At 42.6% G+C, this 26370-nt stretch overlaps 1 pseudogene; it reads left to right on the plus strand.

Moving 5' to 3' along the window:
* LOC123485940 lies at positions 1-25929 on the plus strand (annotated as a pseudogene).
* The last annotated feature ends 441 nt before the right edge of the window (positions 25930-26370 follow it).

The raw sequence follows: 26370 nt of genomic DNA on the forward strand, positions 1-26370 counted from the left end.
CACACAGGAGAGAATTCTCACTGCTGCTCTGACTGTGGGAAGAGATTCACCTCTTCAGCAGAACTTAAAAAACATATGAGAATCCATACAGGAGAGAAACCTTATAGCTGTGATCAATGTGGGAAGAGTTTTTCTAAATCTAGCGATCTGACTATACACCAGAGAACACACACAGGAGAGAAACCTCACCACTGCTTTGACTGTGGCAAGAGTTACTCAAGATCAGATTCACTAAAAATACACCAGAGAATTCACACTGGAGAGAAACCTTATAGCTGTGATCAGTGTGGGAAGAGTTTTAATGATACAAGTAGCCTGAAAAGACACCAGAGAATTCACACTGGAGAAAAACCTTATGACTGTAATCAGTGTGGGAAGAGTTTTAATGATACAAGCAGCCTGAAAACACACCAGAGAATTCACACTGGAGAGAAACCTTATAGCTGCTCTGACTGTGGGAAGACCTTTTCAAAATCATCTACATTGCAATCACACCAGAGAATTCACACTGGAGAGAAACCTTATAGCTGCTCTGACTGTGGGAAGACCTTTTCAAAATTTTATACATTACAATCACACCAGAGAATACACACAGGAGAGAAACCTTACAGCTGTGATCAATGTGGGAGGAGTTTTGTTACTTCTAGCCAGCTGACTATACACCAGAGAACACACACAGGAGAGAAGCCTTGTAGCTGTGATCAATGTGGGAAGAGATACTCTGGTAAAAGATCTCTGATTAAACATCAGAAAATACATACATGAAGGAGTTGTTTCATGATATCAATGAAATAATGTCACAATGTAGAATGTTTTTAACATTTTTAGTAGGAGTATTTTAATTAATAATGTCACAATGTAGAACCCTAAACGTTTGCCCTGTTCTATTGATTTCAGCGTGATATGGATATTAGCCTCATCAGGGGAAAAATCCAGGCTCTGAATTGAAAATGTACTATTTATGTGATCAACAAAATGTGAATAACAAAAAAAATTGTTGCGTTACACTTGAATCAAATGCAACACTTCAAAATGTAGCTAGCTGGTTTTTACAAATTGTTGTGGTTTCAACGACTTGACAACAACTTAATGTCAACGTACTTGCAGTCTATAAACATGGACCCAGTATAATAAATTGGTCTATAATCAGTTTTATTAACAATCTTACATCACTCCAGTATTTCTTTACAACATTCAAGTGCTACTTGTCTTTATTCCACTACTGAAGAAGCATGACTCAACTCACCTACTCATATTTCAAACATCCAGCCTGACAAAATATACATTTTTAATTATTCAATGCCTCACCATTAAGTAAATTATTGCCAATACATATTAACAAAGGGGTGTACATTCGATTTTGATATTTCATATTTCATAATACTTAAATGTAATGTAACATTTAGTCATCATAATTATTTATGCAACTAACTTACAATTTATGTACAATTATATTGTTTATAAACAGTGTAGTAAAACTAGCTTATATTTTGGGCTGGATATTACATCATATTCTTACTATTTTAACCAATGTTATTTCCTTAGATGCTCTTTAGTCTTTCAGCTTTTATTGATATTCTTTAGTTTTTTTATCCTCTTCTGTTTGTTGTCTAGTAAATATTTCAGTGTTTATTTTCATAGTTTTTATTAGTTTTTCTTCTTCTGTGAAGCACATTGTGTTGCATCCATGTCTGAAATGTGCTTTATAAATAAAGCTTGATTTTATTTGAACATATTGTAAAACAAATTAATCCAATGAACGGACCAATCAATAGACTCTTGCAAAACCAATGAACAAATAAAAATTGTGCACGGTATGTACGTTTATTATCTCTTTTCAAACAGTCCGGTACATTTTTTGTTGAAAATGAAAAATGTTGAAATCAACAATAAGTCAAAGAGAGAGAGAGAGAGAGACAGACAGAGAGAGAGAGAGAACCGAATTAGAGGGTTTATACGTAAAATCACACAGGACACCAGATAAGACCCACAGGAGAGAAACCTTACCACTGCTCTGACCCAGATAAGACCCACAGGAGAGAAACCTTACCATTGCTCTCTCTTCCTAACCGGTCCCTCAACAGCTCTCTGGCTGTAGAAGTGTTCTTCCTAACCAGTCCCTCAACACCTCTCTGGCTGTAGAAGTGTTCTTCCTAACCAGTCCCTCAACACCTCTCTGGCTGTAGAAGTGTTCTTCCTAACCAGTCCCTCAACACCTCTCTGGCTGTAGAAGTGTTCTTCCTAACCAGTCCCTCAACACCTCTCTGGCTGTAGAAGTGTTCTTCCTAACCAGTCCCTCAACACCTCTCTGGATGTAGAAGTGTTCTTCCTAACCAGTCCCTCAACACCTCTCTGGCTGTAGAAGTGTTCTTCCTAACCAGTCCCTCAACACCTCTCTGGCTGTAGAAGTGTTCTTCCTAACCAGTCCCTCAACACCTCTCTGACTGTAGAAGTGTTCTTCCTAACCAGTCCCTCAACACCTCTCTGGCTGTAGAAGTGTTCTTCCTAACCAGTCCCTCAACACCTCTCTGGCTGTAGAAGTGTTCTTCCTAACCAGTCCCTCAACACCTCTCTGGATGTAGAAGAGTTCTTCCTAACCAGTCCCTCAACACCTCTCTGGCTGTAGAAGTGTTCTTCCTAACCAGTCCCTCAACACCTCTCTGGCTGTAGAAGTGTTCTTCCTAACCAGTCCCTCAACACCTCTCTGGCTGTAGAAGTGTTCTTCCTAACCAGTCCCTCAACAGCTCTCTGACTGAGCTCCAGCCTCACTGGGTCTACAGAGGAGAGGAAGGCTGAGGAGGGATGGAAGGATGAATGGATCAATCTGATTACAGATTACTTTTAGATTACAAGAGGCACAGGTTAGTACCACAGTCATAAAATCAGATTTAACTTTAACCACACTGCTAACCCTAATGCCTAAACCTTACCTTAAATAACCCTAACTTTAACCACACTGCTAACCCAAATGCTAACTCTAATCTTAAATAACTCAAATGTTGATTGCAGGGAAAAATAAACTATTGCAACAGCTGCCCATGGGAGATTGGAGGAACTCAGACTTTTGGGCTGGAATTGGGCAGCTGAAAACAAGTCAAACACCGAAACATAGATCGGTGGCAGCTAGTACTCCGGGGACGACGAACGCTGATTCCGTGACAAGCTGTTGCAATAGTTTATATTCCACTGGGGCATATTCATTACGCCGATTCTGTTCCAAAACGTTTCTTAGTCGGAAATAAAACGGTGTAACGTATTACATGTCGTAGCCTCCCCATCCCTGCCTGTATCTAACCATCCAGACAGTCTTGGAGGTGGTGAGGTGGTGTGGCTCCCCAACCCTGCCTGTATCTAACCATCCAGACAGTCTTGGAGGTGGTGAGGTGGTATGGCTCCCCAACCCTGCCTGTATCTAACCATCCAGACAGTCTTGGAGGTGGTGAGGTGGTGTGCCTCCCCAACCCTGCCTGTATCTAACCATCCAGACAGTCTTGGAGGTGGTGAGGTGGTGTGGCTCCCCAACCCTGCCTGTATCTAACCATCCAGACAGTCTTGGAGGTGGTGAGGTGGTATGGCTCCCCAACCCTGCCTGTATCTAACCATCCAGACAGTCTTGGAGGTGGTGAGGTGGTGTGGCTCCCCAACCCTGCCTGTATCTAACCATCCAGACAGTCTTGGAGGTGGTGAGGTGGTATGGCTCCCCAACCCTGCCTGTATCTAACCATCCAGACAGTCTTGGAGGTGGTGAGGTGGTGTGCCTCCCCAACCCTGCCTGTATCTAACCATCCAGACAGTCTTGGAGGTGGTGAGGTGGTGTGCCTCCCCAACCCTGCCTGTATCTAACCATCCAGACAGTCTTGGAGGTGGTGAGGTGGTGTGGCTCGTCTCCTGGTCAGCTGACATGTCTGTTTGACCCAGTGATTGATGCTTATTTACAAAACCCTCTTAGCCCTCACTCCTCCCCCCCTATCTGAGATACCTACTGCAGCCCTCATCCTCCACATACAACACCCGATCTGCCAGTCACATTCTGTTAAAGGTCCCCAAAGCACACACATCCCTGGGTCGCTCCTCTTTTCAGTTCGCTGCAGCTAGCGACTGGAACGAGCTGCAAAAAAACACTCAAACTGGACAGTTTTATCTCCATCTCTTCATTCAAAGACTCAATCATGGACACTCTTACTGACTGTTGTGGCTGCTTCGCGTGATGTATTGTTGTCTCTACCTTCTTGCCTTTTGTGCTGTTGTCTGTGAAAAATAATGTTTGTACCATGGGACACAGAGCCTAGTTAATAAAACACCACTACTATACCATGTCTTCTGACAGGGACACAGAGCCTAGTTAATACACCACTACTATACCATGTCTTCTGACAGGGACACAGAGCCTAGTTAATACATCACTACTATACCATGTCTTCTGACAGGGACACAGAGCCTAGTTAATACATCACTACTATACCATGTCTTCTGACAGGGACACAGAGCCTAGTTAATACATCACTACTACTATACCATGTCTTCTGACAGGTACGTAGAGCCTAGTTAATACATCACTACTATACCATGTCTTCTGACAGGGACACAGAGCCTAGTTAATACATCACTACTATACCATGTCTTCTGACAGGGACACAGAGCCTAGTTAATACATCACTACTACTATACCATGTCTTCTGACAGGGACACAGAGCCTAGTTAATACATCACTACTATACCATGTCTTCTGACAGGGACACAGAGCCTAGTTAATACACCACTACTACTATACCATGTCTTCTGACAGGGACACAGAGCCTAGTTAATACATCACTACTACTATACCATGTCTTCTGACAGGGACACAGAGCCTAGTTAATACATCACTACTATACCATGTCTTTTGACAGGGACACAGAGCCTAGTTAATACATCACTACTACTATACCATGTCTTCTGACAGGGACACAGAGCCTAGTTAATACATCACCACTACTATACCATGTCTTCTGACAGGGACACAGAGCCTAGTTAATACATCACTACTATACCATGTCTTCTGACAGGGACACAGAGCCTAGTTAATACATCACTACTACTATACCATGTCTTCTGACAGGGACACAGAGCCTAGTTAATACATCACTACTACAGTGGGGAAAAAAAGTATTTAGTCAGCCACCAATTGTGCATGTTCTCCCACTTAAAAAGATGAGAGAGGCCTGTAATTTTCATCCTAGGTACACGTCAACTATGACAGACAAAATGAGAAAAGAAAATCCAGAAAATCACATTGTAGGATTTTTTATGAATTTATTTGCAAATTATGGTGGAAAATAAGTATTTGGTCAATAACAAAAGTTTCTCAATACTTTGTTATATACCCTTTGTTGGCAATGACACAGGTCAAACGTTTTCTGTAAGTCTTCACAAGGTTTTCACACACTGTATTTTGGCCCATTCCTCCATGCAGATCTCCTCTAGAGCAGTGATGTTTTGGGGCTGTCGCCGGGCAACACAGACTTTCAACTCCCTCCAAAGATTTTCTATGGGGTTGAGATCTGGAGACTGGCTAGGCCACTCCAGGACCTTGAAATGCTTCTTACGAAGCCACTCCTTCGTTGCCCGGACGGTGTGTTTGGGATCATTGTCATGCTGAAAGACCCAGCCACGTTTCATCTTCAATGCCCTTGCTGGTGGAAGGAGGTTTTCACTCAAAATCTCACGATACATGGCCCCATTCATTCTTTCCTTTACACGGATCAGTCGTCCTGGTCCCTTTGCAGAAAAAACAGCCCCAAAGCATGATGTTTCCACCCCCATGCTTCACAGTAGGTATGGTGTTCTTTGGATGCAACTCAGCATTCTTTGTCCTCCAAACACGACGAGTTGAGTTTTTACCAAAAAGTTATATTTTGGTTTCATCTGACATTCTCCCAATCCTCTTCTGGATCATCCAAATGCACTCTAGCAAACTTCAGACGGGCCTGGACATGTACTGGCTTAAGCAGGGGGACACGTCTGGCACTGCAGGATTTGAGTCCCTGGCAGCGTAGTGTGTTACTGATGGTAGGCTTTGTTACTTTGGTCCCAGCTCTCTGCAGGTCATTCACTAGGTCCCCCTGTGTGGTTCTGGGATTTTTGCTCACCGTTCTTGTGATCATTTTGACCCCACGGGGTGAGATCTTGCGTGGAGCCCCAGATCGAGGGAGATTATCAGTGGTCTTGTATGTCTTCCATTTCCTAATAATTGCTCCCACAGTTGATTTCTTCAAACCAAGCTGCTTACCTATTGCAGATTCAGTCTTCCCAGCCTGGTGCAGGTCTACAATTTTGTTTCTGGTGTCCTTTGACAGCTCTTTGTTCTTGGCCATAGTGGAGTTTGGAGTGTGACTGTTTGAGGTTGTGGACAGGTGTCTTTTATTAACAAGTTCAAACAGGTGCCATTAATACAGGTAACGAGTGGAGGACAGAGGAGCCTCTTAAAGAATAAGTTACAGGTCTGTGAGAGCCAGAAATCTTGCTTGTTTGTAGGTGACCAAATACTTATTTTCCACCATAATTTACAAATAAATTCATTAAAAATCCTACAATGTGATTTTCTGGATTTTTTTTCTCTCCATTTGTCTGTCATAGTTGACGTGTACCTATGATGAAAATTACAGGCCTCTCTCATCTTTTTAAGTGGGAGAACTTGCACAATTGGTGGCTGACTAAATACTTTTTTCCCCACTGTATACCATGTCTTCTGACAGGGACACAGAGCCTAGTTAATAAAACACCACTACTATACCGTGTCTTCTGACTAGTCACTTTAATAATGTTTACATACTGCTTTACTCATTTTCATATGTATATACTGTATTCTATTCTACTGTATTTTAGTCAATGTCACTCCGACATTGTTCGTCATTGTCACGACTTCCGCCGAGGCTGCCTCCCCTCCTTGTTCGGGCAGGCTTCGGCGTTCGTCGTCACCGGCTTACTAACCACTGCCGCCCCAATTATCATCACATTTGTCTTGTCTTGTCAATCACACACACCTGGTTCGTATCCCCTCATTAGACCGTGTATAAGTGTTCCCTCTGCCCCCCTTGTCCTTGTGGGTGGTTGTTTGTTTGTGAGAGTAGTGGAGCTCGGTGGAGATACTCGTACCATTTTGTTGCCAGGGTAGATTTTCCCCCTGTGCCTGTGTATTGTATGGAGATACCGTTACAGTGTGTTGCCAGGGTAGATGTTTCCCCTGTGCCTGTTTCGTTTGTCGCTATTCCAGCGTAGTTTGTGTAACGAAGGAATAAACTCTGTATTCGCTGATTACCCTCCTGCGCCTTCCTCCTTCCATCACACTCATCACAGTCCTAATATTTATATATTTCTTAATTCCATTATTTTACTTTTAGATTAGGTGTGTATTGTTGTGAATTGTTAGATACTACTGCACTGTTGGAGCTAGGAACACAAGCATTCCCCTACACCCGCAATAACATCTGCTAAATATGTGTATGTGACCAATAAATATTTGATTTGATTTGATCAGGACCTAACTTAAGGACAACTCAGAGTCTGCTATTCTGTTCTTCTGAAATAGACTACATTTTCTTCATATCATGCTTCTTTAGACCTGTGTAAAATAAATAATGGATTTATTTATAAATGTGAAGCATCCTGTTGGCGTTTCCACTCATGTAAAAACTATTGATTAACTCTACTATTTTTTTTGTTATTGCACATGTGCACTTCACACAGTAGGCGTTCCCTAACGAAAATATGCAAATAAATGCTAGAACGGGCCAATAGGACCTCTCTTGCTCCTGCTTGGCTCTGCCCACCTCCTTGCTTGTTCTGCCCACTAGGATTAATTTGCTCCCATTGGAAATGACAGGCTCTGGTCTATCTTGGGTTAGTTATAAAAAATATTTGGCCACACAGTCTGAGAAGAGCATGAGAGGTAGGTACCGAGCTAGCATACAAATTCGGCAGCACAGAGTAGATAAATATGACGTTGCAAAATAATGCATTGTGGGTAGTTTAGAAGATATCCGGAAATAAGTTAATACATATGTAATAATGAAAAAACATAACTGTTTGTACTTAATAGGTAACCCAATCCTGACTACAATGAAGTTACTAAGTATTTAACCACACTGTGTTGTTACACTGGTGAGTAAAAACTAATGCTTCCTTCCCTTTAACTTTTTGTCTGAAAATAAAATCTACATTTTACTCAACTTCGTTACCCACTCCAGTCAGTAGATGGCGATGTGGGACTTTAAGGCTATGCTGCTAGTGTGACGTATAATCTAGTGGACGGGACACTTCTTTCAACAGCAGCAACAGTTAGTCAGACACCTCGGTAGCTTGCTATACAAAATAGCCGAACCAATAAAGCTCTTTAGACGCTTTCGTGTATATTAGCCACTGTGTTTTGAACCCACTTCTGTCGTCTAGTTAGTTATCCCATTTAATTTCATATTTACGGTGTTGTTGTTATTGGTCAGCTAGCTGGCTGGTTAAGTTAGCCCTAGCCTAGCTAGCTAACATCCCCGACCATGAGCTCACTAAGCTACTCTCCTCCTGCTAAAGAAGAGGAGGTCTGCTGGACGGAGAAAGAAGCTCTAGTGAAAGAGGAGGAGGAAGAGGAGGATGTTACAATACAAAAACAAGTAGAGGGTGAAGCTGTTACCGTGAAAGAAGAAGAGAAAGACGCGTTCAGAGTGAAAGAGGAGGAGGAAGACGCGTTCAGAGTGAAAGAGGAGGAGGATGTTACAGTGAAAGAAGAGGAAGACGCGTTCAGAGTGAAAGAGGAGGAGGATGTTACAGTGAAAGAAGAGGAAGACGCGTTCAGAGTGAAAGAGGAGGAGGATGTTACAGTGAAAGAAGAGGAAGACGCGTTCAGAGTGAAAGAGGAGGAAGATGTTACAGTGAAAGAAGAGGAGGATGCAGTTTTTGGAGTGAAAGAAGAGGAGGAGGAGATGACTGTCACATCGAAAAAGGAGGAGGAAGAAGAGGAGGAAACTGGATATCTGGATCCGGTTTCCCAAAGGCATCTTAAGGCATCCAATGGTTCTAATGATGAACTTAGCAGAAATATGCTTTTGAGAAACCGGGCCCTGATTAACACTAGTAAGTACTGTCTTAAACAGAGGCACAAACTCTGCAGTTGTTGAGCTGATGTGTGGTGTTAAAGGTGAAATCTGTAGTTGCTACATCCATATTTGGACTTTTATATTATTTAAAAATATCCATTGATTCTTTACATTTTAGTCATTTAGCAGACGCTCTTATCCAGAGCGACTTACAGTTAGTGAGTGCATACATTTTCATACTGACCCCACGTGGGAATCGAACCCACAACCCTGGCGTTGCAAGCGCCATTCTCTACCAACTGCGCTACAGAATATAACATATGCCTCCTGAGCTTAGTTCAACTGTCGTACCCCATCAGATCCCAAAATAAGCTTTTTTTACTCCAATGTTTAGAAACAATGTAAACCAACACTGTATAGCCTCAACATGGTTAAAACTATAATGTTGATATCATGGATGGTCAGTCCTTGCATCCATAGGTCTGTCTATGATTTGAGAGTAGTTACATTTCTCCAGTCCCATCCTCATCTTATTACCAAAACAGTGGCAGAATGACAGCTTTGTTATTGTTTGAACTGCAGATTGGTGGATTGATTGATGTGGCTTTTTTAAAGGGACAACCTAGGTTTTAAACAGCAACAAAATGGCTGCCCAGAGACTTGGTTTGGTAAACAGCTGAGGGATGGGGGTTGGAGAAATGTAACCACTCTCAAATTCATAGAGAAAGCGATTGTAGCAACCTTAACCCAAAACCTAGCGACCTCATCAAAAAGTTCAGACATCTTAGTATAACAGTTATAAGGTGTTGGCTTGATAGTCTCTGGACCCAGGTTTGAGTCCAGCTCAGGGCTACCCCTGGAATACACTACACTGTGAATACAAGGACTGGCCGTCCATAAGGTCAAAATTATAGTTCTAACCAGATTGATTAATGGACATACACAAAATAGTCAAAATTGGTGAAGTGAAATGAAAAAAATAACTTGTTTCAAGAAATTCTATAAAATTAATAACGGAAAAGTGGTGCGTGCATATGTTTTCACCCCCTTTGCTATGAAGCCCCTAAATAAGATCTGGTGCAACCAATTACCTTCAGAAGTCACATAATTAGTTAAAGTCCACATGTGTGCAATCTAAGTGTCACATGATCTCATAATATATACACCTGTTCTGAAAGGCCCCCATAGTCCAGCTCAGGGCTACCCCCTGGAATTCACTACACTATGAATACAAGGACTGGCCATCCATAAGGTCAAAATCATAGTTTTAACCTGGTTTTGAAGCTATACAGTGTTTGTTTACAACCAGTGGCGTTATACAAGCTTATATTTTGGTTTGTGATGGAGTAGTACAGTTGAAACATATGAGGCATTTATAAGTTTGATTCTTCAAGAATCAATGGCTGTTAGGGCTGACCCCATTTAGTCGACTGGTCGATTGTTTGGTCGATAGGCTGTTGTTAGACCAATATATTTTTGTTGAGCAGTCACAAATATATAGGTATGTACGTACTGGGGCGAGGACGTCGCCGATTGCACTTATTGATGAAGCCGTTGACTGATGAGGTAAACTCCTCAATGTCATCAGATGAATCCCTGAACATATTCCAGTCTGTTGCTAGAGAAACAGTCCTGTAGCTTAGCATCCTCAATGTCATCAGATGAATCCCGGAAACATATTCCAGTCTGTTGCTAGAGAAACAGTCCTGTAGCTTAGCATCCTCAATGTCATCAGATGAATCCCTGAACATATTCCAGTCTGTTGCTAGAGAAACAGTCCCGTAGCTTAGCATCCTCAATGTCATCAGATGAATCCCGGAAACATATTCCAGTCTGTTGCTAGAGAAACAGTCCTGTAGCTTAGCATCCTCAATGTCATCAGATGAATCCCTGAACATATTCCAGTCTGTTGCTAGAGAAACAGTCATGTAGCTTAGCATCCTCAATGCCATCAGATGAATCCCTGAACATATTCCAGTCTGTTGCTAGAGAAACAGTCCTGTAGCTTAGCATCCGCTTTATCGGACCTCTTCCGTATTGACCTGGTACTTTCCTGTTTGAGTTTTTACTTGTAAGCAGGAGTCAGGAGGAAAGAGTTATGGTCAGATTTGCCAAATGGAGGGTGAGGGAGAGCTTTGTATGTGTCTCTGTGTGTGGAGTAAAGGTGATCTAGAGTTTTATTCCCCTCTAGTTGCACAGGGAGAAATGACTTCAAATTGATTCCAGTTTTCCTGCGTTAACATCACCGCTAGTAGCGCCGCCTCTGGATGAGCATTTGTTCCAGTTTTCCTGCGTTAACATCACCGCTAGTAGCTCCGCCTCTGGATGAGCATTGGTTCCAGTGTTCCTGCGTTAACATCACCGCTAGTAGCTCCGCCTCTGGATGAGCATTGGTTCCAGTGTTCCTGCGTTAACATCACCACTAGTAGCTCCGCCTCTGGATGAGCATTGGTTCCAGTTTTCCTGCGTTAACATCACCGCTAGTAGCTCCGCCTCTGGATGAGCATTGGTTCCAGTGTTCCCGCGTTAACATCACCGCTAGTAGCGCCGCCTCTGGATGAGCATTGATTCCAGTTTTCCTGCGTTTACATCACCACTAGTAGCTCCGCCTCTGGATGAGCATTTGCTTTGTTTGCTTATGGCCTTATACAGCTGGTTGAGTTGGTTTTAGTGCCAGAATGAGTTTGTGGTGGTAAATGGACGGCTACGAATATCAATACAGATAAACTCTCTTGGTAAATTGATAATTTATTGATTATATTGATATTGATAAATAATAGTCTATATATAGTTAATGGTCTACACTTAAAATGAGGTATTCAACTCAGGCGAGCAGAACCTCGAGACTTCCTTAATATTAGAGATGGCTGCTGTTGTTGACAAAGACATACCCCCCCCCAATCTTACCTGACTCTGCCGTTCTGCCGAAATAGAAAAACCAGCTAGATGTATATTATCCTTGTCCTTGTTCAGCTCCCAGAAGCATATTACAGTTCTTAATGTCCCATTGATAGAATAGTCTCAAACGGACCTCGTCCGGTTTATTCTCCAGTGATTTGCACATTCGCCAATAGAACAGAGGGTAGAGGTGATTTATTCACTCTAGCCTCATCATGGTGCCCCCGCGCCGGCCTCTATATCGCCTTCTTTTTGGCCTGGTCCGGGACTATCAATATGTGTTTCGCAAGTCTCTTGGGGTATGTCTCTATAAACTTGGCACATCTAGCCACTGGGATTTTTGCCCATTCTTCAAGGCAAAACTGCTCCAGCTCCTTCAAGTTGGATGGGTTCTGCTGGTGTACAGCAATCTTTAAGTCATACCACAGATTCTCAATTGGATTGAGGTCTGGGCTTTGAGTAGACTTTTAAATGTTTCCCCTTAAACCACTCGAGTGTTGCTTTAGCAGTATGCTTAGGGTCATTCTCCTGCTGGAAGGTGAACCTTTGTCCCAGTCTCAAATCTCTGGAAGACTGAAACAGGTTTCCCTCAAGAATTTCCCTGTATTTAGTGCCATCCATCATTCCTTCAATTCTAACCAATTTCCCAGTCCCTGCCGATGAAAAACATCCCCACAGCATGATGCTGCCACCACCATGCTTCACTGTGGGGATGGTGTTCTCGGGGTTATGAGAGGTGTTGGGTTTGCGCCAGACATAGTGTTTTCCTTGATGGCCAAAAAGCTCAATTTTTGTCTCATCTGACCAGAGTACCTTCTTCCATATGTTTGGGGAGTCTCCCACATGCCTTTTGGCGAACACCAAACGTGTTTGCTATTTTTTTTCTTTAAGCAATGTCTTTTCTGTACACTCTTCCGTAAAGCCCAGCTCTGTGGAGTGTACGGCTTAAATTGGTCCTATGGACAGATACTCCAATCTCCGCTGTGGAGCTTTGCAGCTCCTTCAGGGTTATCTTTGGTCTCTTTGTTGCCTCTCTGATTAATTCCCTCCTTTCCTGGTCCGTGAGATTTGGTGGGCGGCCCTTTCTTGGCAGCTTTGTTGTGGTGCCATATTCTTTTCCATTTTTTAATAATGGATTTAATGGTGCTCTGTGGGATGTTCAAAGTTTCTGATATTTTTTTATAACCCAACCCTGATCTGTACTTATCCACAACTTTGTCCCTGACCTGTTTGGAGAGCTCCTTGGTCTTCATGGTGCCGCTTGCTTGGTGGTGCCCCTTGCTTAGTGGTGTTGCAGACTCTGAGGCCTTTCAGAACAGGTGTATATATACTGAGATCATGTGACAGATCATGTGACACTTAGATTGCACACAGGTGGACTTTAACTAATTATGTGATTTCTGAAGGTAATTGGTTACAACATATCTTATTTAGGGGCTTCATAGCAAAGGGGGTGAATACATGTGCGCACGCCACTTTTCCATTATTTATTTTGTAGAATTGTTTTAAACAAGTTATTTTTTTCCTTTCACTTTTTTGTGAATTTGGACTATTTTGTGTATGTCCATTACATGAAATCCAAATAAAAATCCATTTAAATTACAGGTTGTAATGCAACAAAATAGGAAAAACGCCAAGGGGGTTGAATACTTTTGCAAGGCACTGTACCACACTGAAAGCTGTATCATATCAATAATGGTATCTACCAGACTGAAAGCTGTATCATATCACTAATGGTATCTACCAGACTGAAATCTGTATCGTATCACTAATGGTATCTACCAGACTGAAAGCTGTATCGTGTCACTAATGGTATCTACCAGACTGAAAGCTGTATCGTGTCACTAATGGTATCTACCAGACTGAAAGCTGTATCGTATCACTAATAGTATCTACCAGACTGAAAGCTGTATCATGTCACTAATGGTATCTACCAGACTGAAAGCTGTATCGTATCACTAATGGTATCTACCAGACTGAAAGCTGTATCGTATCACTAATGGCATCTACCAGACTGAAAGCTGTATCGTATCACTAACGGTATCTAGCAGACTGAAAGCTGTATCGTATCACTAACGGTATCTAGCAGACTGAAAGCTGTATCGTATCACTAATGGTATCTACCAGACTGAAAGCTGTATCGTATCACTAATGGTATCTACCAGACTGAAAGCTGTATCGTATCACTAATGGTATCTACCAGACTGAAAGCTGTATCGTATCACTAACGGTATCTACCAGACTGAAAGCTGTATCGTATCACTAACGGTATCTACCAGACTGAAAGCTGTATCGTATCACTAACGGTATCTACCAGACTGAAAGCTGTATCGTATCACTAACGGTATCTACCAGACTGAAAGCTGTATCGTATCACTAACGGTATCTACCAGACTGAAAGCTGTATCGTATCACTAACGGTATCTACCAGACTGAAAGCTGTATCGTATCACTAATGGTATCTACCAGACTGAAAGCTGTATCGTATCACTAATGGTATCTACCAGACTGAAAGCTGTATCATATCACTAATGGTATCTACCAGACTGAAAGCTGTATCATATCACTAATGGTATCTACCAGACTGAAAGCTGTATCATATCACTAATGGCATCTACCAGACTGAAAGCTGTATCATATCACTAATGGCATCTACCAGACTGAAAGCTGTATCATGTCACTAATGGTATCTACCAGACTGAAAGCTGTATCATGTCACTAATGGTATCTACCAGACTGAAAGCTGTATCATATCACTTTTTTTTATTTTTTGATTTCACCTTTATTTAACCAGGTAAGCCAGTTGAGAACAGGTTCTCATTTACAACTGCGACCTGGCCAAGATAAAGCATAGTAGTGCAATAAAAAAACAACACAGAGTTACATATGGGGTAAAAAACATAAAGTCAGAAATACAACAGAAAATATATATACAGTGTGTGCAAATGTAGCAAGTTATGGAGGTAAGGCAATAAATAGGCTATAGTGCAGAATAATTACAATAGTATTAACACTGGAATGCTAGATGTGCAAGAGATTATGTGCAAATAGAGATACTGGGGTGCAAAAGAGCAAAATAAATAACAATATAGGGATGAGGTAGTTGGGTGGGCTAATTTCAGATGGGCTGTGTACAGGTGCAGTGATCGGTAAGGTGCTCTGACACCTAATGCTTAAAGTTATTGAGGGAGATAAGAGTCTCCAGCTTCAGAGATTTTTGCAATTCGTTCCAGTCATTGGCAGCAGAGAACTGGAAGGAATGGCGGCCAAAGGAGGTGTTGGCTTTGGGAATGACCAGTGAGATATACCTGCTGGAGCGCAGACTACGGGTGGGTGCTGCTATGGTGACCAATGAGCTAAGATAAGGCGGGGATTTGCCTAGCAGTGATTTATAGATGGCCTGGAGCCAGTGGGTTTGACGACGAACATGTAGTGAGGACCAGCCAACAAGAGCGTACAGGTCACAGTGGTGGGTAGTGTATGGGGCTTTGGAGACAAAACGGATGGCACTGTGATAGACTACATCCAATTTGCTGAGTAGAGTGTTGGAGGCTATTTTGTAAATGACATCGCCGAAGTCAAGGATCGGTAGGATAGTCAGTTTTACGAGGGCATGTTTGGCAGCATGAGTGAAGGAGGCTTTGTTGCGAAATAGGAAGCCGATTCTAGATTTAACTTTGGATTGGAGATTCTTTATGTGAGTCTGGAAGTTGAGTTTACAGTCTAACCAGACACCTAGGTATTTGTAGTTGTCCACATACTCTAGGTCAGACCCGTCGAGAGTGGTGATTCTAGTCGGGTGGGCGGGTGCCAGCAGCGTTCGATTGAAAAGCATGCATTTAGTTTTACTAGTGTTTAAGAGCAGTTGGAGGCTACTGAAGGATTGTTGTATGGCATTGAAGCTCATTTGGAGGTTTGTTAACACAGTGTCCAATGAAGGGCCAGATGTATACAAAATGGTGTCGTCTGCGTAGAGGTGGATCTGAGAGTCACCAGCAGCAAGAGCGACATCATTGATATACACGGAGAAAAGTGTCGGCCCAAGAATTGAACCCTGTGGCACCCCCATAGAGACTGCCATAGGTCCAGACAACAGGCCCTCCGATTTGACACACTGAACTCTATCTGAGAAGTAGTTGGTGAACCAGGCGAGGCAGTCATTTGAGAAACCAAGGCTATTTAGTCTGCCAATAAGAATGCGGTGGTTGACAGAGTCGAAAGCCTTGGCCAGGTCGATGAAGACGGCTGCACAGTACTGTCTATTATCAATCGCGGTTATAATATCGTTTAGGACCTTGAGCGTGGCTGAAGTGCACCCGTGACCAGCTCGGAAACCAGATTGCATAGCGGAGAAGGTACGGTGGTATTCGAAATGGTCGATTATCTGTTTGTTAACTTGGCTTTCGAATACTTTCGAAAGGCAGGGCAGGATGGATATAGGTCTGTAGCAATTTGGATCTAGAGTGTCACCCCCTTTGAAGAGGGGGATGACCGCGGCAGCTTTCCAATCTCTGGGGATCTCAGACGTTATGAAAGAGAGGTTGAACAGACTAGTAATAGGGGTAGCGACAATTTCGGCGGCTAGTTTTAGAAAGAAAGGGTCCAGATTGTCTAGCCCAGCTGATTTGTAGGGGTCCAGATTTTGCAGCGCTTTCAAAACATCAGCTGTCTGAATTTGTGTGAAGGAGAAGCGGGAGGGGCATGGGCAAGTTGCAGCAGAGGGTGCAGAGTTGGTGGCCGGGTTAGTGGTGGCCAGATGGAAAGCATGGCCAGCTGTAGCAAAATGCTTGTTGAAATTCTCGATTATTGTAGATTTATCGGTGGTGATAGTGTTTCCTAGCCTCAGTGCAGTGGGCAGCTGGGAGGAAGTGCTCTTATTCTCCATGGACTTTACAGTGTCCCAAAACTTTTTGGAGTTAGTGCTACAGGATGCAAATTTCTGTTTGAAAAATTTAGCCTTTGCTTTCCTGACTGCTTGTGTATATTGGTTCCTAACTTCCCTGAAAAGTTGCATATCGCGGGTGCTATTTGATGCTAATGCTGTACGCCACAGGATGTTTTTGTGCTGGTCAAGGGCAGTCAAGTCTGAGGAGAACCAGGGGCTATATCGGTTCTTAGTTCTGTATTTTTTGAATGGGGCATGTTTATTTAAGATTGAGAGGAAATTACTTTTAAGGAACAACCAGGCATCCTCTACTGACGGAATGAGATCTATATCCATCCAGGATACCTGGGCCAGGTCAATTAGGAAGGCCTCCTCGCTAAAGTGTTTTAGGGAGCGTTTGACAGTGATGAGGGGTGGTCGTTTGACCGCGGACCCGTTACGGACGCAGGCAATAAGGCAGTGATCGCTGAGATCCTGGTTGAAGACAGCTGAGGTGTATTTAGAGGGTATGATAGTCAGGATGATATCTATGAGGGTACCCATGTTTACGGATTTAGGGTTGTACCTGGTAGGTTCGTTGATAATTTGCGTGAGGTTGAGGGCATCTAACTTGGATTGTAGGATGGCTGGGGTATTAAGCATATCCCAATTTAGGTCACCAAGCAGTACAAACTCAGAGGATAAATGGGGGGCAATCAATTCACATATGGTGTCCAGGGCACAGCTGGGGGCTGAGGGGGGTCTGTAGCAAGCGGCAACAGTGAGAGACTTATTTCTGGAAAGGTGGATTTTTAGAAGTAGAAGCTCAAACTGTTTGGGCACAGACCTGGATAGTATGATAGAGCTCTGCAGGCTATCTCTACAGTAGATTGCAACTCCACCCCCCTTTGGCAGTTCTATCTAGACGGAAAATGTTATAGTTGGGGATGGAAATTTCAGAATTTTTGGTGGCCTTCCTGAGCCAGGATTCAGACACTGCTAGAACATCAGGGTTGGCAGAGTGTGCTAACGCAGTGAATAACTCAAACTTAGGAAGTAGACTTCTGATATTTATGTGCAAGAAACCAAGACTTTTGCGATTACAGAAGTCATCAAATGATAGCGCCTGGGGAGTAGGAGTGATACTGAGGGCTGCAGGGCCTGGGTTAGCCTCTACATCACCAGAGGAACAGAGGAGGACTAGAATAAGGATACGGCTAAAGGCTTTAAGAACTGGTCTTCTAGTGCGTTGGGTACATAGAATAAAGGGGGCAGATTTCCGGGTGTTATAGAAAAGATTCAGGGCATTATGTACAGACAAGGATATGGAAGGATATGAGTAAAGTGGAGGTAACCCTAAGCGTTGGGTAACAATGAAAGAGATAGCATCGCTAGAGTCATCAATTGAGTCGGTCTACGCGTGTATAGGGGGAGGTGCAAAGGAGCTATCTAAGGCAGGTTTAGCTAGGCTGGGGGGTCTACAGTGATATAGTACAATTAGAAATAACCGAAACAACAATAAACTAACCATGTTTGGGCTGAGGCTAAACATAAACAGGATGTAGTACCGTAAAAAGGAACAGTCCAGCAGATATCAGCTGTATAGCTGAGTTATCATAAGGTCCGGTGGTGAAGCACTAGTAAGAGGCCACGGCTAGCGTGTGCTAGCGGGCCAGGGCTAGCAGATGGATGGAATCTTCGTGGTTAACGTCGTAACCACATCAGACGATTTCGTCGGCAGACCAGTCGTGTAGGATCGGCGGGGCTCCGTGTCAACACTAGGTGGTCCCGTCCGGTTGACAGAGAGGTAGATAGCCGGGAGATGGGCGATGGGCCTAGCTCAGGATGATTAGCCAGACCACAGCGTCCGTTTTGTTGTAGCTGGCTGGTGGTAGCTAGCTGGTAGCGATGAAATCCGGAGTTAAAGGTCCAGTGATTCAGTGATTCCGGCGGAAAAACACATATGTTCTGGGTCGATAACGCGCTGTGCAGACTGGCCGAATATCCGGTGATCAATGTCCAGTGATTAAAATTAATCCCGCAGAAAAAAATCCAATGTCCTGGGTGAAACACCGCTAGCTGTGGCTAATAGCAAGTAGCTAGTTCAGTAGCTAGTTCAGTTTAGTGAGTAAGAGGCCACGGCTAGCGTGTGCTAGCGGGCCAGAGCTATCAGATGGATGGAATCTTCGTGGTTAACGTTGTAACCACATCAGACGATTTCGTCGGCAGACCAGTCGTGTAGGATCGGCGGGGCTCCGTGTCAACACTAGGTGGTCCCGTCCGGTTGACAGAGAGGTAGATAGCCGGGAGATGGGCGATGGGCCTAGCTCAGGATGATTAGCCAGACCACAGCGTCCGTTTTGTTGTAGCTGGCTGGTGGTAGCTAGCTGGTAGCGATGAATCCGGAGTTAAAGGTCCAGTGATTCAGTGATTCCGGCGGAAAAACTGATATGTTCTGGGTCGATAACGCGCTGTGCAGACTGGCCGAATGTCCGGTGATCAATGTCCAGTGATTAAAATTAATCCCGCAGAAAAAAATCCAATGTTCTGGGTGAAACACCGCTAGCTGTGGCTAATAGCAAATAGCAAGTAGCTAGTTAGCTGGCTAGCTAGTTTCAACTGGAGATTCTAGATTCTAGATAAAGGTAAATCAATAATAGAATCCTTTCCACATTGAGTGAGGCGGGTTGCAGGAAAGTATATCTTGTAGAAGGATGAAAAGTCTGATAGGGAAATATGTACGAAAAAATAGGGTATTTACAGGCTATTTACAGACAGACGATAAAAACACAACTGCACTACTACGCCATCTTGGAAACCAAATGGTATCTACCAGACTGAAAGCTGTATCATATCACTAATGGTATCTACCAGACTGAAAGCTGGATCATATCACTAATGGTATCTACCAGACTGAAAGCTGGATCATATCACTAATGGTATCTACCAGACTGAAAGCTGGATCATATCACTAATGGTATCTACCAGACTGAAAGCTGGATCATATCACTAATGGTATCTACCAGACTGAAAGCTGTATCATATCACTAATGGTATCTACCAGACTGAAAGCTGTATCATATCACTAATGGTATCTACCAGACTGAAAGCTGTATCCTATCACTAATGGTATCTACCACACTGAAAGCTGTATCATATCACTAATGGTATCTACCACACTGAAAGCTGTATCATATCACTAATGGTAATTAGTCTGGTATCTACCAGACTGAACGTTTAAACATGTTGTAGGCTTAACAATGAATAACCAAAAAACTAAACTATTTTATTTTACATATTAAATATATATATATTTACCAGGTTATATATATTTTACATATTAAATATATATATATATTTACCAGGTTATATATATTTTACATATTAAATATATATATTTACCAGGTTACAGTGGGGGAAAACAAGTATTTAGTCCGCCACCAATTGTGCAAGTTCTCCCACTTAAAAAGATGAGAGAGGCCTGTAATTTTCATCATAGGTACACGTCAACTATGACAGACAAATGGAGAGAAAAAAAATCCAGAAAATCACATTGTAGGATTTTTTATGAATTTATTTGCAAATTATGGTGGAAAATAAGTATTTGGTCACCTACAAACAAGCAACATGTCTGGCTCTCACAGACCTGTAACTTCTTCTTTAAGAGGCTCCTCTGTCCTCCACTCGTTACCTGTATTAATGGCACCTGTTTCAACTTGTTATCAGTATAAAAGACACCTGTCCACAACCTCAAACAGTCACACTCCAAACTCCACTATGGCCAAGACCAAAGAGCTGTCAAAGGACACCAGAAACAACATTGTAGACCTGCACCCGGCTGGGAAGACTGAATCAGCAATAGGTAAGCAGCTTGGTTTGAAGAAATCAACTGTGGGAGCAATTATTAGGAAATGGAAGACATACAAGACCACTGATAATCTCCCTCGATCTGGGGCTCCACGCAAGATCTCACCCTGTGGGGTCAAAATGATCACAAGAACGGTGAGCAAAAATCCCAGAACCACACGGTGGGACCTAGTGAATGACCTGCAGAGAGCTGGGACCAAAGTAACAAAGCCTACCATCAGTAACACACTACGCCGCCAGGGACTCAAATCCTGCAGTGCCAGACGTGTCCCCCTGCTTAAGCCAGTACATGTCCAGGCCCGTCTGAAGTTTGCTAGAGTGGATTTGCATGATCCAGAAGAGGATTGGGAGAATGTCAGATGAAACCAAAATATAACTTTTTGGTAAAAACTCAACTCGTCGTGTTTGGAGGACAAAGAATGCTGAGTTGCATCCAAAGAACACCATACCTACTGTGAAGCATGGGGGTGGAAACATCATGCTTTGGGGCTGTTTTTCTGCAAAGGGACCAGGACGACTGATCCGTGTAAAGGAAAGAATGAATGGGGCCATGTATCGTGAGATTTTGAGTGAAAATCTCCTTCCATCAGCAAGGGCATTGAAGATGAAACGTGGCTGGGTCTTTCAGCATGACATTTATGATCCCAAACACACCGCCCGGGCAACGAAGGAGTGGCTTCGTAAGAAGCATTTCAAGGTCCTGGAGTGGCCTAGCCAGTCTCCAGATCTCAACCCCATAGAAAATCTTTGGAGGGAGTTGAAAGTCCGTGTTGCCCAGTGACAGCCCCAAAACATCACTGCTCTAGAGGAGATCTGCATGGAGGAATGGGCCAAAATACCAGCAACAGTGTGTGAAAACGTTGGGAAGACTTACAGAAAACGTTTGACCTGTGTCATTGCCAACAAAGGGTATATAACAAAGTATTGAGCAACTTTTGTTAGACCAAATACTTATTTTCTACCATAATTTGCAAATAAATTCATAACAAATCCTACAATGTGATTTCTGGATTTTTTCTCTCTCATTTTGTCTGTCATAGTTGACGTGTACCTATGATGAAAATTACAGGCCTCTCTCATCTTTTTAAGTGGGAGAACTTTTTTCCCCCACTGTATTTTATATATTATATATATATATATATATTTACCAGGTTATATATATTTTACATATGAAATATATATATTTACCAGGTTACAGTGGTGGAAAAAAAGTATTTAGTCAGCCACCAATTGTGCAAGTTCTCCCACTTAAAAAGATGAGAGAGGCCTGTAATTTTCATCATAGGTACACGTCAACTATGACAGACAAAATGAGATAAAAAAAAATCCAGAAAATCACATTGTAGGATTTTTTATGAATTTATTTGCAAATTATGGTGGAAAATAAGTATTTGGTCAATAACAAAAGTTTCTCAATACTTTGTTATATACCCTTTGTTGGCAATGACACAGGTCAAACGTTTTCTGTAAGTCTTCACAAAGTTTTCACACACTGTTGCTGGTATTTTGGCCCATTCCTCCATGCAGATCTCCTCTAGAGCAGTGATGTTTTGGGGCTGTCACTGGGCAACACGGACTTTCAACTCCCTCCAAAGATTTTCTATGGGGTTGAGATCTGGAGACTGGCTAGGCCACTCCAGGACCTTGAAATGCTTCTTACGAAGCCACTCCTTCGTTGCCCGGGCGGTGTGTTTGGGATCATAAATGTCATGCTGAAAGACCCAGCCACGTTTCATCTTCAATGCCCTTGCTGATGGAAGGAGATTTTCACTCAAAATCTCACGATACATGGCCCCATTCATTCTTTCCTTTACACGGATCAGTCGTCCTGGTCCCTTTGCAGAAAAACAGCCCCAAAGCATGATGTTTCCACCCCCATGCTTCACAGTAGGTATGGTGTTCTTTGGATGCAACTCAGCATTCTTTGTCCTCCAAACACGACGAGTTGAGTTTTTACCAAAAAGTTATATTTTGGTTTCATCTGACATTCTCCCAATCCTCTTCTGGATCATGCAAATGCACTCTAGCAAACTTCAGACGGGCCTGGACATGTACTGGCTTAAGCAGGGGGACACGTCTGGCACTGCAGGATTTGAGTCCCTGGCGGCATAGTGTGTTACTGATGGTAGGCTTTGTTACTTTGGTCCCAGCTCTCTGCAGGTCATTTACTAGGTCCCCCCATGTGGTTCTGGGATTTTTGCTCACCGTTCTTGTGATCATTTTAACCCCACGGGGTGAGATCTTGCGTGGAGCCCCAGATCGAGGGAGATTATCAGTGGTCTTGTATGTCTTCCATTTCCTAATAATTGCTCCCACAGTTGATTTCTTCAAACCAAGCTGCTTACTTATTGCAGATTCAGTCTTCCCAGCCTGGTGCAGGTCTACAATATGGTTTCTGGTGTCCTTTGACAGCTCTTTGGTCTTGGCCATAGTGGAGTTTGGAGTGTGACTGTTTGAGGTTGTGGACAGGTGTCTTTTATACTGATAACAAGTTCAAACAGGTGCCATTAATACAGGTAACGAGTGGAGGACAGAGGAGCCTCTTAAAGAAGAAGTTACAGGTCTGTGAGAGCCAGAAATCTTGCTTGTTTGTAGGTGACCAAATACTTATTTTCCACCATAATTTGCTAATAAATTCATTAAAAATCCTACAATGTGATTTTCTGGATTTTTTTTCCTCAATTTGTCTGTCATAGTTGACGTGTACCTATGATGAAAATTACAGGCCTCTCTCATCTTTTTAAGTGGGAGAACTTGCACAATTGGTGGCTGACTAAATACTTTTTTTCCCCACTGTATATATATTTTACATATTAAATATATATATACAGTGGGGAAAAAAAGTATTTGAGCAGGGGGACCTTGCATGCGCTGCAGGATTTTAATCCATGACGGCGTAGTGTGTTACTAATGGTTTTCTTTGAGACTGTGGTCCCAGCTCTCTTCAGGTCATTGACCAGGTCCTGCCGTGTAGTGCTAGGCTGATCCCTCACCTTCCTCATGATCATTGATGCCCCACAAGGTGAGATCATGCATGGAGCCCCAGACCGAGGGTAATTGACCGTCATCTTGAACTTCTTCCATTTTCTAATAATTGCACCAACAGTTGTTGCCTTCTCACCAAGCTGCTTGCCTCTTGTCCTGTAGCCCATCCAAGCCTTGTGCAGGTCTACAATTTTATCCCTGATGTCCTTACACAGCTCTCTGGTCTTGGTCATTGTGGAGAGGTTGGAGTCTGTTTGATTGAGTGTGTGGACAGGTGTCTTTTATACAGGTAACGAGTTCAAACAGGTGCAGTTAATACAGGTAATGAGTGGAGAACAGGAGGGCTTCTTAAAGAGTCAGGAGAATAAATAATACACTGAACGAAAAGATAAATTCAACAATTACAAAGATTTTACTGAGTTACAGTTAATATAAGGTGAAAAAAATCTGTCGATGTGCCCTTAAGCAAGGCACTTAACCCTAAATGCTCCTGTAAGTCGCTCTGGATAAGAGCGTCTGCTAAATGACTAAAATGTAAATGTAAATAAGGAAATCAGTCAATTGAAATAAATAAACTAGACCTTCAGGGCTTTTTCCCCCACTGTAAACTAGACCAGCCCTTCGGGGCTTTTTTTCCCCCTCCTGCACATACTGTTGTAGTTTTTTTTTTACTGTTACAAACTGTCTTTCTATTTCTGCTAATAAACTAAACTGCTTGTATATATTCATAAAGCTAAGAACATTAGCAACTTCATAGTTAAGAACACTATAACAATATGGAAGACAATGAAACGTATTCTACAAGAACCAATATGACTCTAAAGAAACACAACCTTATGGAACAATCCTTGGAGAGCTTTTCAGAATTCACTGATAAATTGGTCCACACATGGAAAACTAAAGGCATAGAAAACCGTAAATGACTTGGTAACAGGAAATGCATTTAATAATAATAATAATATGCCATTTAGCAGACGCTTTTATCCAAAGCGACTTACAGTCATGCGTGCATAAATTTTTGTGTATGGGTGGTCCCGGGGATTGAACCCACTACCTTGGCGTTACAAGCGCCGTGCTCTACCAGCTGAGCTACAGAGGACCATGACAGAATTAAAAAGCAACTTTGAACTGACCAATGTAGATATTTTTTTAATACATGCAACTTAAAGGTTTCATATCAGGAAAATGTCGATTTTAAATCTTTTGGACATCGGAAAAGTCTTGAGGTAATCCTATTTGAGTCAGACAAGGATATTCCTATAATAGGTCATATATACAAAACCTTGCAGGGATCCGACTGACAACCGCTGGAACCAAGACTTACAAAGAAGATGGAAGGAGTGTTGGGACGGTTAACATATGCATTACCCGTTGACTATTGTGAATAACTAACGGCTATCAACCAATCAGCATCCAGAATCCAAAGGAACAGTTTTCTAATGAGGGATCCTTATTGTTGTTGTACTTTTATTGAAACAGGAAGTCACCATTGAGACCAGGGTCTCTTTCACAAGGGAGCCCTGCACATAACATTGACAAGACCAAATCAATTCAAAAACAGACTACAATACCAGCACAATCTATCACCATCCAGAACAACAGCCACTTCCTCAGCAACTAGTTTCCCTATCAATATTTGAATTGCCCTGTGTATTTTGCAGTTGGTTCCAGCAAGTCTGGATTAAACCTCATAGGAAGACTGTTTTATCATATGGAGATTTCATTTAGGTCTCTCTGTTTAACTAAATACTCTGTTTGTCTTTGGCAGGAGAGAGACCAGACTCTCACTCTAACAGTGGAAAAGGTCCTTCAGGGGAACGAGACCCAGAGACGCCCAAACCAGCGAGACCACACTCCTGCTCCCAGTGTAATAAGAGTTTCACCCTGTTATGGAACCTGAAAAAGCATGAGAGAACACACACAGGAGAGAAGCCTTTCCAATGCTCCCAGTGTGGAAATAGTTTTACCCAGTTAGGGACCCTGAAAAGGCATGAGAGAACACACATGGGAGAGAAACCTTTCCAATGCTCGCATTGCGGAAAGGGTTTTACACTGTTAGGGAACCTGAAAAGGCATGAGAGAACACACACAGGAGAGAACCCCTTCCAATGCTCCCAGTGTGGAAATAGTTTTACACGGTTAGGGAACCTGAAAGAACATAAAATAATACACACAGGAGAGAAGCCTTTCCAATGCTCCCAGTGTGGAAAGAGTTTTACCCAGTTAGGGACCCTGAAAAGGCATGAGAGAACACACACGGGAGAGAAGCCTTTCCAATGCTCGCATTGTGGAAAGGGTTTTGCACTGTTAGGGAACCTGAAAAGGCATGAGAGAACACAAAGAGGAGAGAAACCTTCCAATGCTCCTAGTGTGGAAATAGTTTTACACGGTTAGGGAACCTGAAAGAACATAAAATAATACACACAGGAGAGAAACCTTTCTAATGTTCCCAGTGTGGAAAGAGTTTTACCCAGTTAGGGAACCTGAAAAGGCATGAGAGAATACACACACTCTTTCCAGTGCGCCCAGTGTGGAACCGGACCTAAAACCGGAAAATAACAAAACATTTGAGGAACAGAAACAGAACCGGTAACGAAAGTGATCTCTACTGGTCTGGAACAGAACCTTTATTTTAAAAGCTTGGGAACTGGTTAATTATGTTATTTTAAAAGTAATTGCCTAGTGAAAATC

This window comes from Coregonus clupeaformis, unplaced genomic scaffold (assembly GCF_020615455.1).
Source record: "Coregonus clupeaformis isolate EN_2021a unplaced genomic scaffold, ASM2061545v1 scaf0902, whole genome shotgun sequence".
NCBI lineage: Eukaryota > Metazoa > Chordata > Actinopteri > Salmoniformes > Salmonidae > Coregonus > Coregonus clupeaformis.